Genomic DNA, 14,465 nt, shown 5'->3' with positions numbered 1-14,465 from the left:
TTCCGTCGATATTGGAACGTGAGTGAAGTACAAAGCCTGTTCCGTCATCATCTTTTCAGTCAGCTCTTCACTCTCGTGATTAATGAAATTTGACTCCTGTTGCTGATATTTGCTGCAACTTTCGTTCTGCTCACAATTTAGTAAGCAAACACGCTTCAAATGTGTTTTTATTTTATTTTTGTGTATATATGTGTGTGTGTGTGTATATATATATATAGCTTATGTTTCAAATATGAGTTAATTAACAATCGTGATGTGTATAATGTAGACACAAGCCAGATGTAGACCTGTGAAAGGATTGTTGATATCTTAGATGCTGTTGCCGTGACAACGCATCAAACTTTAATATTCTTTTTGGATACTTTTGAGATTCTTAGCGCACTTTTGGGGCCCTTATCATGCTCAAAAACTCTTGAAACTTTGCACACGGGTCAGAAACCGCGGCCATCAGGGCCGGGCTGAAGCTGGTACCCGGGCGTGGCAGGGGGGCTCGACAGCGCCCCCTGGAACGGGGTCCGAAAACTTGGTCCATAAATCAAACAGGCTTTACCCGATTTGCTTCAAACTTGATGTGTATAATGTAGACACACGCCAGATGTAGACCTGTGAAAGGATTGTTGATATCTTAGATGCTGTTGCCGTGACAACGCATCAAACTTTAATATTCTTTTTGGATACTTTTGAGACTCTCAGCGCACTTTTGGGGCCCTTAACATGCTCAAAAACTCTTGAAACTTTGCACACGGGTCAGAACCCGCGGCCATCAGGGCCGGGCTGAAGCTGGTACCCGGGCGTGGCAGGGGGGCTCGACAGCGCCCCCTGGAACAGGGTCCGAAAACTTGGTCCATAAATCAAACACGCTTGCATGTAATAATATGAAACTTGGTACACATATAGATCTCATCGGGTTGAACATCTTACCCCCGGTCAAGTTTTACGCCAGCCCAACAGGAAGTCGGCTATTATGGGTTGTTTGGAAAACGCTTGCTGTGGAATGTGAAGTACTACTCCTAGGCAATTCATTCAATCATCGCCAAACTCGGTGTGCATGAAGTCAAGACATTGAGGATGCTAAATTGCGGACGGATTTTTGATATCTCGAACGGTTTGGTCGTGGCGAGGAAATGAATTTTCATGACTAAAAAAGGACATATAAAGTGTGTTATAACTTAGTTAGTTTTACCTACAGTTACAAAACTCAGCGTGTATATTCTTCTCTTCAAGCCAAACAACTTTCTAATTTAAAGTCATTACCTCCGACCCTCAGAAAGTCAGATATTGTGGTTTGAATATGGTCATGTTCTCTCTCTCTCTCTCTGAGCCAATATGGCAAGCCGTTTTAACATTTAATAATTTTAACCTACTAGTCTCTATTTTCATGCTACTAGTACTTATTTTTTAGATACTAGTATCTATTCCATTAAGTACTAGTACTTATTCATTTGCGACTAGTGCTTATTCTTTAGTACTAGTGCCTATTCTTTAGATACTAGTGCTTATTCTTTAGATATTCTTTTGAATACGTATTAGTAGCTAATGAATAAGTACTGGTATCTATTTAATAGGTTCTAGTATTTAATGACTTAGTACTAGTATTTATTTAATAAATATTAGTATCTATTAATAGGTACTAGTATCTAAAAGGTCATTTTCTCTCTCTCTCTCTGAGCCAATATGGCAAGCCGTTTTAACATTTAATCATTTTAACCTACTAGTCTCTATTTTCATGCTACTAGTACTTATTTTTTAGATACTAGTATCTATGCCATTAAGTACTAGTACTTATTCATTAGCGACTAGTGCTTATTCTGTTTAGAATATTCAAAGTGCTTATTCAATTTTTATGCTTATTTATTTTCAGAGCAGAAAATCCGATTTTTCTGCTTATTCAATATTGCATCTAAAATGTAAGTGACTTGACGTGTGTGTGTGTGTGTGTGTGTGTGTGTGTTTGTGTGTGTGTGTGTGAGAGAGAGATTGTGTCTGTTACAGTGACAAGAGTTTAACCCTTTAAGGCCTTGTCTTTTTGGATATATATTTTTTTTATTAAAAAAATGTGCATACAACCCACATATTTTAAATGTATTGTTTGCTTTAAATTAAATTAAGATTGTATGTTTGGTAATTGAACATAAATAAATTTTAAATGAATGTGCTATATTTCAGATCAATATATTTGTTTTCCTTCATTTTAATCAACACTAACTTTATTCTCATCTGAATTATAAAGAATTTATTTCTGTATAAAATAAAAAATCCCGAATAATCCAGACCAACCAGAGCGCACTGTTTCTACAACATCATCAGTGCTGAAGCGAAACTACCAGAGCCGTTCGGCAGATAGCGAGCAGATATTTTGTGTCACGTCGTGCACAATAACCCTAAAGGCACCAGGGTGGCGGTGCCACCGGCTTTATATATATATATATAAATATATTTATATATATATAAATATAGCTGCGAGCAGCGATGAAGGGCCAAAGCCGGCGGCACCGCCACCCTGGTGCCTTTAGGTAACTAAAGGCACCGGGGTTGCGGTGCCACCGGCTTGGGCCCGTAATCGCTGCTCGCAGCTATATTTATATATATATAAATATATTTATATATATATATTTATTATTATTATTATTATTTTACTACCTTTTGGGCACTTTTGGGGGCCTTAACGTGCTCGAAAACTCTTGAAACTTTGCACACATCTCAGAACCCGCGGCCATCAGGGCCGGGCTGAAGCTGGTACCCGGGCGTGGCAGGGGGGCTCGACAGCGCCCCCTGGAACGGGGTTTGAACACTTGGTCCATAAATCAAACACGCTTGCATGTAATAATATGAAACTCAGTACACATATAGATCTCATCGGTTCATATATACTTCATGCTCTTACTTTTTACCCCAGCCCAACAGGAAGTCGGCTATTAAGGGTTGTTTGGAAAACACATGCAATGGAATGTGAAATACTCCTCCTAGAGAATTCAAACACACGGCACGAAACTCGGTCAGCATGAAGTCAAGACACTGAGGATGAAAAATTGCCAGGGGATTTTTGATATCTCGAACGGTTTGGCCGTGGCGAGTAAACGAAATTATGGCGAGAAACGTGAAACAGGAAGTGTGTTATAACTACTGCATACATTAACTAATCTTGATGAAACTTCAGCAGTGTGTTCGTTGTAAGAGCCCGATCACATGGATGTGACTATTGTGATTCAAAGTTATAGCGCCACCAACTGGCAGCAGGAAGTGTGTCACTTTCAAAATGCTTTTAAATCACCCTCTTATTTTTACCCGATTTGCTTCAAACTTCATGTGCATAATGTAGACACACGCCAGATGTAGACCTGTGAAAGGATTATTGATATCTTAGATACTGTTGCCATGGCAATGCATCAAACATTAATATTCCTTTTTTTAAGCTTTTTCATGCTTTTTTATGCTTTCGGGCACTTTTGGGGTTCTTAACGTGCTCGAAAACTCTTGAAACTTTGCACACGGGACAAAACCCGCGGCCATCAGGGCCAGGCTGAAGCTGGTACCCGGGCGTGGCAGGGGGGCTCGACAGCGCCCCCTTGAACGGGTCAGACAATTTGGTCCATATATCCAACACGCTTTACCCTATTTGCTTCAAACTTGATGTGTATAATGTAGACACAAGCCAGATGTAGACCTGTGAAAGGATTGTTGATATCTTAGATGCTGTTGCCGTGACAACGCATCAAACTTTAATATTCTTTTTGGATACTTTTGAGATTCTTAGCGCACTTTTGGGGCCCTTAACATGCTCAAAAACTCTTGAAACTTTGCACACGGGTCAGAAACCGCGGCCATCAGGGCCGGGCTGAAGCTGGTACCCGGGCGTGGCAGGGGGGCTCGACAGCGCCCCCTGGAACGGGGTCCGAAAACTTGGTCCATAAATCAAACAGGCTTTACCCGATTTGCTTCAAACTTGATGTGTATAATGTAGACACACGCCAGATGTAGACCTGTGAAAGGATTGTTGAGATCTTAGATGCTGTTGCCGTGACAACGCATCAAACTTTAATATTCTTTTTGGATACTTTTGAGACTCTCAGCGCACTTTTGGGGCCCTTAACATGCTCAAAAACTCTTGAAACTTTGCACACGGGTCAGAACCCGCGGCCATCAGGGCCGGGCTGAAGCTGGTACCGGGGCGTGGCAGGGGGGCTCGACAGCGCCCCCTGGAACAGGGTCCGAAAACTTGGTCCATAAATCAAACACGCTTGAATGTAATAATATGAAACTCGGTACACATATAGATCTCATCGATTCATATATCCTTTGTACTTTTACTTTTTACCCCAGCCCAACAGGAAGTCGGCTATTATGGTTTGTTTGGAAGCGTATGCCCCTGGAATTCGATATACTCCTCCTAGAGAATTCAACCAATCGCAAGGAAACTCGGTCAGCATGATGTCAAGACATTGAGGATGAAAAATTGCCAGGGGATTTTTCATATCTCGAACGGTTTGGCCGTGGCGAGGAAACAAATTTATGGCGAATAATGGAAACAGGAAGTGTGTTATAACTTCTGCATACATTAACTGATCTTGATGAAACTTCAACAGTATGTTCGCTGTAAGAGGCCGATCACATGGATGTGACTATTGTGAGTCAAAGTTATAGCGCCACCAACTGGCAGCAGGAAGTGTGTCACTTTCTAAATGCTTTTGACAAAAGTGGGGGGGTTAGTTTTATCTACAGTAACAAAACTCGATATGTATATTTTACTCTTCGAGCTGGACAACTTTCTAATTTACCGTAACTAGCTACGACCAACAGGAAGTTAGATATTTTGGTTTGAAAATTGTCATTTTATGTGTCTCTCTCTGAGCCTACGTCTCTGTGTGTGTGTGTGTGTGTCTGTGAGTGTGGGGAGGGGGAGGGGGCTAGATTAACCATTTCACTGCTGTGTGGTTTTGCCTGCATTAAAAAGGAAAATAAATGGCTTACGCCTTGTATTTTTTTAAATAGGTTTTATTAATAAGTAAAGGCATATAACCAAATTAATTGTAGTGCATTGAAAATAGTTTTATATAATTAGTTTATTAATTAAATTAACTTGGTCCATAAACTTGGTCTGAAAATTTGGTCCATAAATCAAACACACTTGCATGTAATATTATGAAACTCGGTATATAGATCTCATCGGGCCAAACAACTTTAAGCCAGCCCAAAAGGAAGTGGGATTTTGGTCTGAATGTGAATGTTTTGCAAAACCAGCCTCTACATTTTTACCCACTCCTCTTAAGTGGTTTATTTTATTCCCACCAAACTTTTTTAACATGATGAAAATACATTAAAGAAGCATAATTGTGAATATCTATTGAATATCTCAAATTGTTTTGCTATGGCGAGGGATTAAAATCATGTCAAAAAAATAAACACTAAAAGCCTCATATCTTTTAAAAATTTAATTATACACCATTTATTTCTAGATACAATTATAGAAATAACAGAACTAAACCCATTTTATTCTTGTTTTCAATTTAAGAATAATGTAAAAGTTTAAAAACAGCCAGGATTCACTATTCAGTCAAAAAATAAATATATCAAGTAATACATAGGGCTATACTGCCCTCTTGTGTTCAAAATCAGGTAGGCCTATTGTATTTAAATATATTAGGTAGCCTATGTGACTCCGAGAACATTTTCTCACCGGTTATTTGATGTGTAACACCGCCGGGGAGCTTTTAAATCGCTAAGTTAAAAGTGAAAGTAAAGTAAGGACGTCCGCACGGATATTTATAGTGGTGGCGCTCGCAGTGCGCTCGAATGAATTTCTATGGAAGTAGAAATGAAAAAAAGTTCGCACTGTTTTGCTCGCTTGTCGGACGCGCACCGTTATGAATGCCAGTGCAGCCACATACTTTTTAATGTCACCAAAGAGTATAGAAGAACAAGAGGCGAAGCTCTGATGCTTTTTTGGTAACAGCTAACCGCTTCAGGTTACAGTGGCTGTGTTTTTTTTGTTTACATAGGCTTGCATGAATGAGACAGTGGATGTTTATGGATTGGTCATTGACTCTTTGAGTAAATCGATTCGTTCAAAATGCTGAATCATTTGTGTCTCTTACAGCGACAAGAGTTTAACCCTTGTTCAAGTTTAAGGCCTTGTCTTTTTGGATATATATATATATTTTTTAAATTCCAAAATATGCATACAACCCATATATTTTAAATGTATTGTTTGCTTTAAATTAAATTAAGATTGTATGTTCATCTGAATTGTAAATAATTTATTCCTGTATAAAATAAAAACACATTTGAACTTTCTTTCTTAATCAATGTAGAATGTGTAATTGAAAAATAAACAGATTAGGGCTCCGAAGACAATAAATGAAAATCAATGCGATATGGTGAATGTCCAAAAGATGGCTCCCACAGACTGTTTTTAAATGAGGTTGGATAAATATGTTTTGCTTTTAGACAGTGTGTGCGTGTGATTTTAGTTGGGTGACAGTTGTAGGTTACAGTTTGACAGGAGTTTACAGTTTGACAAAAGCACTTTGTTGTGTTTTATTGCGACTGTACACACATATAAGTAAACAATTTGCAGTTTGAATGATGTCCTCTATGAACAAAATGACAGAGTATGTTTTTATGTGTAACAATGTTCAATCTCACACACACACACACACACACACACACACACACACACACACACACACACACACACACACACACACACACACACACACACACACACACACACACACACACACACACACACACACACACACACACACACATATTGCATCATTGCAATCTTGACATCGCAGCCTGTTCATTATAGCCTTAATAATATATAATGATAAAATAGTCAACCTAACATTACCTAACACTAGTGCCTATTCTTTAGATACTGGTGCTTATTCTTTAGATATTCTTTTGAATACGTATTAGTAGCTAATGAATAAGTACTGGTATCTATTTAATAGGTACTAGTATCTAATGACTTAGTACTAGTATTTATTGAATAAATACTAGTATCTATTAATAGGTACTAGTATCTAAAAGGTCATTTTCTCTCTCTCTCTCTCTGAGCCAATATGGCAAGCCGTTTTAACATTTAATCATTTTAACCTACTAGTCTCTATTTTCATGCTACTAGTACTTATTTTTTAGATACTAGTATCTATTCCATTAAGTACTAGTACTTATTCATTAGCGACTAGTGCTTATTCTGTTTAGAATATTCAAAGTGCTTATTAAATTTTTATGCTTATTTATATTTTCAGAGCAGAATATCCGATTTTTCTGCTTATTCAATATTGCATCTAAAATGTAAGTGACTTGACGTGTGTGTGTGTGTGTGTGTGTGAGAGAGAGAGAGAGAGAGAGATTGTGTCTGTTACAGTGACAAGAGTTTAACCCTTTAAGGCCTTGTCTTTTTGGATATATATCTTTTTTTATTACAAAATGTGCATACAACCCATATATTTTAAATGTATTGTTTGCTTTAAATTAAATTAAGATTGTATGCTTGGTAATTTAACCTAAATAAATTTAAAATGAATGTGCTATATTTCAGATTAATATAGCCTATTTGTTTTCCTTCATTTTAATCAACACTAACTTTATTCTCATCTGAATTATAAATAACTTATTTCTGTATAAAATAAAAAATCCCGAATAATCCAGACCAACCAGAGCGCACTATTTCTACAACATCATCAGTGCTGAAGCGGAACTACCAAAGCCGTTCGGCAGATAGCGAGCAGATATTTTGATATTTTGTGTCACGTTGTGCACAATAACCCTAAAGGCACCAGGGTGGCGGTGCCACCGGCTTTTTATATATATATATATATATATATATAAATATAGCTGCGAGCAGCGATGAAGGGCCAAAGCCGGCGGCACCGCCACCCCGGTGCCTTTAGGTAACTAAAGGCACCGGGGTTGCGGTGGCACCGGCTTGGGCCCGTAATCGCTGCTCGCAGCTATATTTATATATATTTATTTATTATTATTAGGGCCCAAGCCTTGAAAAGGCGAAGGCCCTATTGTTTTCCTTAGGATTATTATTATTATTATTATTATTATTATTATTTTATCGACTATTCGGGCACTTTTGGGGCTCTTAACGTGCACGAAAACTCTTGAAACTTTGCACACTGGTCAGAACCCGTGGCCATCAGGGCCGGGCTGAAGCTGGTACCCGGGCGTGGCAGGGGGGCTCGACAGCGCCCCCTGGAACGGGGTCCGAAAACTTGGTCCATAAATCAAACACGCTTGCATGTAATAATATGAAACTCGGTACACATATAGATCTCATCGATTTATATATCCTTTGTACTTTTACTTTTTACCCCAGCCCAACAGGAAGTCGGCTATTATGGTTTGTTTGGAAGCGTATGCCCCTGGAATTCGATATACTCCTCCTAGAGAATTCAACCAATCGCAACGAAACTCGGTCAGCATGATGTCAAGACATTGAGGATGAAAAATTGCCAGGGGATTTCTGATATCTCGAACGGTTTGGCCGTGACGAGGAAACGAATTTATGGCGAATAATGGAAACAGGAAGTGTGTTATAACTTCTGCATACATTAACTGATCTTGATGAAACTTCAACAGTGTGTTCGCTGTAAGAAGCCGATCACATGGATGTGACTATTGTGAGTCAAAGTTATAGCGCCACCAACTGGCAGCAGGAAGTGTGTCACTTTCAAAATGCTTTGAAATCACCCTCTTATTTTTACCCGATTTGCTTCAAACTTGATGTGTATAATGTAGACACTCGCCAGATGTAGACCTGTGAAAGGATTATTGATATCTTAGATACTGTTGCCATGGCAACGCATCAAACTTTAATATTCTTTTTGGATGCTTTTGAGACTCTTAGCATGCCTGAAATTGCTTAAAATTGCATGAAACTCGACAGACAGATCACATTTATTAGCCAGTAGACATGTGCAAAGTTTCAGAAACGGGCGTGGTGCAGGGGCTCAGTAGCGCCACCTTTTGTGACAAAAGTGGGTGGGGGGGGGGGTTACTTTCATCTACAGTTACAAAACTTTTTCAACTTGATGAAAATACATTAAAGATGCTAAATTGTGAACGGATATTGAATATCTCAAACGGTTTTGCTATGGCGAGGGATTATGTCAAAAAGAGAATCAGGAAATGTCTCATATCTTTCTAAAATGTAATTATACACCATTTATTTTTCTATAAAATTATACTAATATTAGAACTAAACCCATTGTATTCCTTTTTTTCAATTTAAGATTTATGTTTAAGTTTAAAAACAGCCAGAATGGTTGTTTAGCCAAAAAAATAAAAAAATAAAAATCATTCACAGTGCTTTACTGCCCTCTTGTGTTCAAAATCAGGTAGGCCAATTGTATTAAATTGTAGGGATGCTACTATGGGAATATTTTCCCACCGTGACTCCGCTGGGGGCTTTAAAGTCGCTAACTTGAAAGCGAAAGTAACGGACGTCTCCACAAGACGTGCAGCTGTGAGCATTTTCGTTTCATTTTAAAAGAAGCCCCATTTCGGGGGCGGATTTCTTGAATGTATTTTACAAAATCACAATGTTGTGTTTGATTGCGAGTATCCAAAAATAAGTAAACACTTTGCAGTTTGAATGATCTTCTTGAATAAAATGACGGAGTAGCCAATGTTTCCACTGTTCGATCGCGGACGTCCACACGGACATTGATAATGGTGGTGCGTGCAGAGCGCTCGAGGGAATTCCTATGGAAGTAGGAATGAACTAAAAAACGTTCACTCTGTTCTGCTCGCTCATCGTCGTGGACGCGCAGCGTTATGAATGCCCGTGTGATGCAGCATAACACAGCAGAGAGAGACGCTCACTCTCAACTCGTGATTAATGAAATTTGACTCCGGTTGCTGATCTTTGCTGCAACTTTCGTTCAGCTCACAATTTAGTAAGCAAACCCGTTCAGGTTTTAATTGTAGTGACTAAATGATTTTATTAAACACACACACACACACACACACACAAACACACACATCAAATTGACGGTGGGGGGCAATGGTATATTTAAATCTGCAAATTGTAATATATGCAGGGCACCCCGGTCCAGTCTTATTAAATGTATGCTTCATCTTTCATTTTTAATTTGTAAATTTGATCAATAAATTCAATTATTTAGAATGATAAGACACTATATGGCTTTTACCCTAGGTAGGGCTGATCAAATTAAATCGTTTACACTGAAAAATAACAATGCATTAAATAATGTTATGAGATTGTTTTAAATATAAGTCAATTAAAAATCGTTGGGAAGAATGATACTTTTAAACATAACACTAAACCGTCATTAGGTGTCGCCAGGCGACCGTCTTAATGAGCGAGTCATTGATTCATTCGTTCAAACAATTCGTTCGAACGGTTGAGTCATTCATGAATGAGACAGATTATGGATTGGTCATTGAATCTTTGAGTCAACCGATTCGTTCAAAATGCTGAATCATTCAGTAATGAGAACGCGTTGCTGTGAGATGCTCGATGGTTCTGCTGTGATCTTTGTTGAACTATTTTCGCTGCTGAAACAGAAAAAAGTCAATATTGCATCTAAAATGTAAGTGATTTGACTTGTGTGTTTGTGTGTGTGTGTGTGTGTGTGTGATTGCGTCTGTTACAGTGATTGTTTAACCCTTGTTAAAGTTTAGGCCTTGTCTTTTTGGATATATATCTTTTTAAATAAAAAAATAGGCATACAACCCATATATTTTAAATGTATTGTTTGCTTTAAATTACATTAAGATTTGTATGTTTGGTAATTGAACCTGAATGAATTTTAAATGAATGTGCTATATATCAGATCATATATTTGTTTTCCTTAACATTTAAACTAACACTAACTTTATTCTCATCTGAATGATAGATTATTTATTTCTGTATATAATAAAAACACATTTGATTTTTCTTTTTTAATCAATGTAGAATGTGTAACTGAAAAAATAAACAGATTAGGGCTCTGTTCGAGAACAAGAAATGAAAACCAATGCAATATGCTGAATGTCCAAAAGATTTTTTTTTGCTTTTAAACTACGTGTATGTGTGTGTGTGTGTGTGTGCGCGTGTGTGTGTGTAAGAGATTTTGGTTGGGTGACATTTGTAGTTTACAGTTTGACAAAAGCACAATGTTGTGTTTTATTGCGATTGTACACAAATATAAGTAAACAGTTTGCAGTTTGAATAATGTCCTGTATGAACAAAAGGACGGAGTATGTTTTTATGTCTACATTGTTCAATCACGTCTCTCACACACACACACACACACACACACACACACACACACACACACACACACACACACACACACACACACACACACACACACACACATACACACACACACAAAAACAATTTTTTCTAATCAGATCAGGCAAGTAATATTCTGTCTTGGCACACTTCATATAACTTTCAATCTTGTGTACTTATTTCATGTGTCCATTAAGTCCATGAGACCGTAGGGTGTCTCATTTTTCATTTTAGGATTCAGAAGTTTGCTCACGCATATGATATGTGCCCTCAATGCACACTTTTGCAGAGCCCACACCAATGCAAGCTCTACAGCACACATCTTCTCAACAGTCAAAGCGGGGTTAAGTTATTACCCGTCATGCACAGTAACCCTTAAGGCACCAGGGTGGCGGTGCCACCGGCTTGTTTATATATATATATATATATATATATATATATATATATATATATATAAATATAGCTGCGAGCAGCGATGAAGGGCCAAAGCCGGCGGCACCGCCACTCTGGTGCCTTTAGGTTACTAAAGGCACCGGGGTTGCGGTGCCACCGGCTTGGGCCCGTAATCGCTGCTCGCAGCTATATTTATATATATATATATATATATATATATATATATATATATATTTATTATTATTATTATTATTTTACTACCTTTTGGGCACTTTTGGGGGCCTTAACGTGCTCGAAAACTCTTGAAACTTTGCACACATCTCAGAACCCGCGGCCATCAGGGCCGGGCTGAAGCTGGTACCCGGGCGTGGCAGGGGGGCTCGACAGCGCCCCCTGGAACGTGGTTTGAACACTTGGTCCATAAATCAAACACGCTTGCATGTAATAATATGAAACTCAGTACACATATAGATCTCATCGGTTCATATATACTTCATGCTCTTACTTTTTACCCCAGCCCAACAGGAAGTCGGCTATTAAGGGTTGTTTGGAAAACACATGCAATGGAATGTGAAATACTCCTCCTAGAGAATTCAAACACACGGCACGGAAATGGAAGCTTTAGCGTTAAGTTCTGCCAGGAAGACTCAATTGCTACGTCACTTATTACCTTCTCATCTATCCAATCGTGTCTAATACTTGCGGTATAAAAGACCAGTACTTACACATGTTTGAGTTCGCAGATGCTGACGCTTTCATTCATGCTCTCGTTCAGTCGCCAGCCAACATGTTTCAGGACACGCATATTGTTCTATTATCGAGTTCCGACGATGGATATGTCCCGCCGTATCTCCTGCTACACGTCGAGGTTCCCGCGTTCAGTGCCGCATCTCCCCGTATGCACAGTGGTCTTCGGAGAGTTTTTGATCAGCCAAGGCCTCTCATGAGAAGTTCTGCTCTCTAGGCCTAAAACACCCTGGGTAACCAATCAGTTTCCATTTTTACGTCATCAAACGCCTCAAACAGCGTCAGCTCAGTCAGGATAATCCGGCAGGAAGAGAACTATGTCATTCTCAACAACTTGTCCAGCAAAAGAACCTCGCTGTCTCCACGGGTGCATTATCCCGCAGATCACCGATCCACCGACATGAATCAACAACACTGCAAATCACGAGAGGCGATCTTCTCTCGCTGGTTCAAGTTCAAGCTCCACCAAGGCTTTCAAGTCGGTTTTTCAAGTTTGGTAGGCGCTTCCACCAGCCACTGTTAATATGTCCCCTCTATCATGATTAAACTTCATCCAGGTAAGTATTTCTCCGTTGCTTCCTACACCAGCGGCAGAGTTCAAATTGGTGTCCACGGTGACGTGGCTTACGTGTTCATAATTACTAACGTTACTGATCTGCAGACGGCAATGGGGCCGGTTAGCTCGCCTTAAAGGGGAAATGTCATAGCAAGTGTAAGCAAGTTTCGCGTCACCGCCACAGTACAGTGATCTAATAATATCAGCATTGTCAAAACACCCGCAATGTTGGAAACTGCACAATGTATTATTTTTACAATGGAGATGAACGTTCCTGTAAACTGTGCAATTGTTGAAAAAAAAAAATATATATATATATATATATATCAGCGTTGTCCATACCACGCTCTCGTGGGCTGTTTGCAAATACCCACTAACAACTGAGTAACTGATTTAAAAAAAAAAAAAAAAAAAAAAAAAAAAAAAAAAAACTGAGCTAAAGAGCAAGTTGCAAGCAAGTTGTTCATTTGGCTGTTATGCATTCTGTAGTGGATATCTCTACAATGGCAGTTAATTACATACTTACATAAGTGTTGTAATTTCACAAACAACCATTTTCAACATATTTAGGCCTACTTTAAAATCCTATTATAAGTCCCTTAATGAAAATTAGATCTACAATATTGGAAATGTGTACAATTGCTGTAATATTTAACCTTTCCTGGTGACTACTTAATCCACTGATATGTGTGATAGAAATATTTTATGTGACGGGTATTTTCACATTAATGTACAGAAAAATGCAGACTAAGGATGCTCCTGTCAAAGGCCACATATCCTTAGCAAAAACTGTTAACTCAGTAGAACTAACAGTCATATTAGTTTTATCAAGTCAAACCAATCAACAGAACTAATCAGTGAAGGAGACTCGAGTGGCATTGTCTTTGCTCAACTGTATGATTTACATGTTCATGTATCTTTCTATTCAAGAGTCTCAACTGTTGTTGTGGCCAGCGATGAATGGGGCTATTTCTGCAAAGAGCAACTTGGGAGCCATGTCAGGCATATGCTGCACATCTGAGAAAAGGATTCTACGCTCAAAAGACAACAGATCAAGTATCATTTAGGTAATGATAGTAGCTTCTTGACAGGACGCCGTCACCTTACTTCAGGTAAGTACCGTATTAAGAAGTCAGATTTAGCCGGTTTAAGAATTAAAAAAAAAAAAAAAAAAAAAAAAAAAAAATACCACACTAGACAAAGGGTGCACGTCCAATCTTAGATTCGGATATCTAGATCAGTAAAGGCTAGATGAATCTTCTAAGCTTACTCAAGGTTCGTTTCGTCCACTCTTCACAAAATCATCCTATAACGGTCGTTAGGGTCCTTAGGGATTTGACGTGATCGCAAAATATATTATATCTTTGTGCTTACAAAGCATGGTTGTCATCAAGGCAGATCTTATTGTTAGGCGATCATGCCATTCCTGAGACGTTAATTTGGCTATCAATCGTCTTCAATTTCATAATTAATCATTGCTTATTCCTGCCAATGCAAAGCTACGTGCTT

Source organism: Rhinichthys klamathensis, unplaced genomic scaffold (genome assembly GCF_029890125.1).
Source record: "Rhinichthys klamathensis goyatoka isolate OS25496 unplaced genomic scaffold, OSU_Roscu_1.1 h1tg000186l_1, whole genome shotgun sequence".
Classification (NCBI taxonomy): domain Eukaryota; kingdom Metazoa; phylum Chordata; class Actinopteri; order Cypriniformes; family Leuciscidae; genus Rhinichthys; species Rhinichthys klamathensis.
The sequence above is the reverse complement of the archived record's forward strand: the minus strand, read 5'-3'. Positions refer to the sequence as shown.